This window comes from Lutjanus erythropterus, chromosome 1 (assembly GCF_056507025.1).
Source record: "Lutjanus erythropterus isolate fLutEry1 chromosome 1, fLutEry1.hap2, whole genome shotgun sequence".
NCBI classification, from domain to species: domain Eukaryota; kingdom Metazoa; phylum Chordata; class Actinopteri; order Lutjaniformes; family Lutjanidae; genus Lutjanus; species Lutjanus erythropterus.
This window is the reverse complement of record NC_139317.1, coordinates 2892811-2897502: the sequence shown is the minus strand read 5'-3', so window position 1 is coordinate 2897502 and position 4692 is coordinate 2892811.

Sequence of the window (4692 nt, the reverse complement as noted above, 5' to 3'; positions counted from 1 at the left end):
ATATCCAAAGTTGCTAAGCTGTACGTTCATAAATTCACAGAATAAAACTGAATTGTCATGGGAACCCCAGTTTGGACGTGCAGTCATTTTCCCCCTGTTTTCTTCAGGTCATATTAAGACTTTAAATTTTACACAGCAGATCATCAAAACACTAAAATAATCATGAAGCAGCTGCAGTTGCCACGTCTGTTTTGCACTGCTGATACTGCAGCTCAGAACACAGATTATAAAACTGATGAGTCAGTCCTATTTATCATGGAAAATATTCTATTAGTGAGACCGACAGTGTGAAGTTTAATTCCTTATTGTGCAGTTGCCCTTTAGAAATAAACAGCAGCATTAAAAGCTCATTAAGTCAGTACATTTCTGCCAGCTTTCCTCGTCTTACATGAACCAACAGTGTTGCTTTTTCCATTATAACAACCTGTTCATCTTGCACTAAATGGCTTGCTCGTGTGCAGAGGAAGAGTCAAATGATCTGCAGTTGAAAAAAACAAAACAACTCACAATTTGGCCTTAGCAGATTGAATTTTAGAAGAAAATAATTCAGTTCAGTTTGTCAGTATAGGAGATCCAGGCATTTGCCGTTCATTGTTTAACATTATGCATTTTTGCTACTGAAAACTCCACATATGCAGTGTCTAACAGAGACTGTAGATAGTGGTTCGAGGACAGAGAATGAGGAAGCTGCCAACGAAGGGCTAACATTTTTTTTATGCTGCTGGTAGACTTACAGAAGAAGTATCATTCAATAGTAGCAGTTTAGAACAATATGGCACTTTATTATCAAGCATATTAGATGAGGTTGTGGATACCGTTTTCCAAAAATGCACTACCCCTGGGCAATTCAAATACATGTGCAGAAAAGACCCTGTTTTCTTATTTGAGCAGAGCTCACAGTTGGGAGAAGGTATGAACTTTATTATGATACCCGTCATCCCTGATTGAGGTTTTAAGTTCATGTGAAAGAAAGCCAAGCTGTGTTGATCTTCCTTTGTAATACAGCCCTCTGCTCTGAAAATTGTTGAGATTCTTGTACATTCACAGCACCCGTATGTGCCGCTCTTTTGCAAACAGATACAAAAACAGATAATTTTCTTAGTTTGACAGCTGCAGAAAGTATCTGCCTCCAATCATCCGATCATCCTTCTTGCTCTACACTCCTGCTTCTTATCGGCTCATCTCCCTGCAGTACATCTGCCCCGGCTGAGCTCCCGCTCATTGTTTCAACTTCAGTGGTGGCTACGCTTCTTGACCAGCTCAGTGTTTGTTCTTAGTAAATTTGCATCTTTGTGTTACATATTACATACAACACTGCAACAGTAGAATCAACAACATAAACAATTTCTGCCAGTAGCTGCTGTAACAAAGCAGTTCTGACCTTTTGAGCTAAATCAACATCGCCTGTCAAGCTCATCAAACATGAGCGGGAGTTTACATCTATAAACACAGCTGATGCTGACTATTGTGCCTATTGTGCTTGTTTCCTGTGTGTCAATCAAATGTGGTCTCTGTTCAAATCTTCAGTCTAAATTACTCCAAACTCTTCTGTTCTCCGGGGTCCGGGGTTTATTTCCCATGATCCAGCTCGTTCCCCACCAGTGTTTGTACTTTCCAGCCAGTGCCATCAACATCACAGCTGTTATAGAGGTCCGGGGACTGCAGCGCGAGCAGCCCTGCTCTGTGCCCAGATTGCGGCGCTCTCTGACCAGGCTGTGGCGTGACTCTCAGCCATGCCTCCGCTGCTGTGGAGGTCCAGGGGTCAGTTCTGTGGCCGTGTCATGATGCTCTCTGACCTGCAGATCTGCAGCTGGGTTAGCACCGATGTTTTCATGCTATCCAGCACCATCTTCTTGTTCTGCTGCTCGTCATTTCCAGTGGTTCCCTTCTTTTTCGAGTGACAAATTTTCAGATGATGCATCAGTGTCCCCCAAATCCTCGCAGTGAAAACAAATCAAGATTTCTCATCATTGATGGGGAAGTATTGTCGTTTAAATGAGATATCTTGTCATTGGCAGGGGAAGAGTTAAAAGTTGTAAGGTGCATAACGTGATGTGCATCATGTGACTTCTGTGTTACGAGTCGCTTCAGTGACGTCCTGTGATTGACGTTATAGTTTTTGTAACCCAAAACATGGTCTTAGCCTAAACCAAACCAAGTAGTTTTAGTGCCTAAACCTAAGCAAATTGCGACCATTTTCAGCATTAATTGTGTTTTAAAAAGGCTTTCTGACCGTGTCAGATACAGACACTAAGAGGTACCTTTTGTTTCAGTACCAGACACTGAAGAGCCGTAATAAATTGTTGGTATGCGCAGAGCTGGGGTGAGAATGTGTTGCCAAAATTGCGCCTGCTGCAGCATTTTGGGGTGTAGTCCCTCTGTGTGTCATGGTTTTTAAATTGGACATGAATTCAAATTAAACTCCAAACTGTAATGGGTGGATATTGGACCCACTTGCAGCACACAGGCATGGAGTAACGTTTGGTAATGACCTTTTCACAAGGGCAAAACAGTAACTTGGGCAGATGAAGAAACACAGGCAACAGTTCATTCTTCGGGCCCTGAGACCACACACAGTCTCCGAGTTTGTGATTTGGGGAATAGATTGGGGACATATACCCTCAGACCTAAACACTTCAGTTGGTTCACTGGCAGAGGGGTCAGAGAGGGGCTTACAGGAGCAAAGGTCGACAGGGCAAGGGCTCCAGAAGCAGGCGAGCAGGCAGACAAAGCAGCAGAAGCCAGGCGAGGGATCGAAGAGCTGACGGGTAGCTAACAGGTGAACACACACACACAGGACTGCATCTGGCGTCTCCCAAACAGTCACTGAGCAGCAGCAGACGAGCAGATGGGAAAAACTCACACTGAAGCATCTTTGGAGGAAAACACCACACAGCCATGGGCAGACAGAAACCAGAGACAAAGAGTGTGTGAGCTGGACAGGCTTATGTACTGGACTGATTGGCTGATGAGCGGCAACTGTGGAGCCGGGTGAACGGAGTCGGGTGATCAGGTAGGAGTGGCCAGCAGGTAGGGTGAGGCAGAGGAGGAGAGAGTGGAAACTTACTGGGAGAGGAGGGGAACAGGCTGCAGACTGTGACAGGAACTCAATTATGATTAGGTAAAAGTACAGAATTGAAAGTACTCCCAAAAAACTACTTAATTACAGTAACTTGAGTATTTATATAGTTGTATGCATGTGCATGTGTCATGTTTGGTAGTGGTGCACACCTGAATGCAGAAACTAAATGGAACAAATTTGAGACTTTTGATGGCAACTATCTACATTTTTTAAAGATGTTCCCGCATTATCTCCTCAATACTAGATTTAAATATTTGGGGATTTTGCACCTCCAGCAGATGAAAAATTTAAATAGATGTTGAAATAGTGTGCATGTGTATTTAATCTGAATTAGAATTGAAGAAATATGGACAAATCTTCTGAGCTCTGCCACAGTAAAGCATTTTTTTTTTATATTGGAATTCAATTTTGTTCTATTGCATTACTTTGAATCTCTCTCGGTGTTTGATAAGTCCTATACAAAAAAGTTGCCTTGCTTTGTCTAAGGAGGTGATGGAGACAGTTAAGGCTACTACAGTTCATTTTAAGTGAAAGTTGGATCTATTCAAGCGCAGGGATGGAAACTGATAAGAACTTATTGACACATTTATCGATTATTTATCTGCCACACACTACATTTGTTACTGGAATATGCTGGCTAACTTAAACCCTGATCTAGATGGCACTTCATCACATCTTATCTACCATCAGGGCATCTGAGAGGGCACTTTAGAAGCATTTTATTAAACACCAACAGCGCCTTGATTGCACAGTATCACTGCACTGTGTTGACAGATGTAGAAATTATTTTCTTGTTATGTAATGAGTAGGGGTGCGTACCTCACTGACAGACTGACTTAATATGCAGCTTGATACATGTCAATGATTCGGTTTGATACGATTCAGCTCTTTCTGTCATATGATATGATGCAATACAAGACAATGCAATGTCTGAATCTTTACATTTTGATTCAACTAATGCTACATTTGCAGAGTGCTATTAGTTGCAAAAAGAAATTCTGATAGTTTTACTAAATATAGTGACAGCAGAGACAGAGAGAAGGAGACATTACAGTGGTTTTAACATCTTATTATGAGTCTCGTGTATAAATGAGATCCCGTAGCCTAAATGAGAATCTGTGAACAAACTTTCAAACTGTTTAAAATATTAGTATCTTTGCAGTAAGATGATCTGCTGCTCTGTTTCATATGAAGAGTGCTGTGGTTTTGATTAGTGTGGAGGAACAGTGATGCTCTGTGTTACCTGCTCTCACAGTGACATGACGTCTCTGTGGGTCAGACTCGTGGCTCTGTACTCTGCTGCTGCTTTCTTATAAAACCCAAACTTATTCTACACTTGTGTGTTATGAAAGTTTGGTGGTGCGACATGGTACAATGCTACTTCTGTCACTGTTTTCAGCAAGGTCTGTTTAGAGCAAATGAAGAGAAGACACAGGAGAGGAGGAGGAGGGAGCGCTTGTTTTTTGTGAGCGTGGCAGCAGGCAGAGGCAAGAGGAGAGAGAAGAAGGAGGAAAGTTACAGCGGCAGCTCCCTGGTGCCAAAAATGAAACTTATGCACATCCCCATGAGTTGCATCGATACGCTAGTGCTGCATCGATTTGTTTCCAATC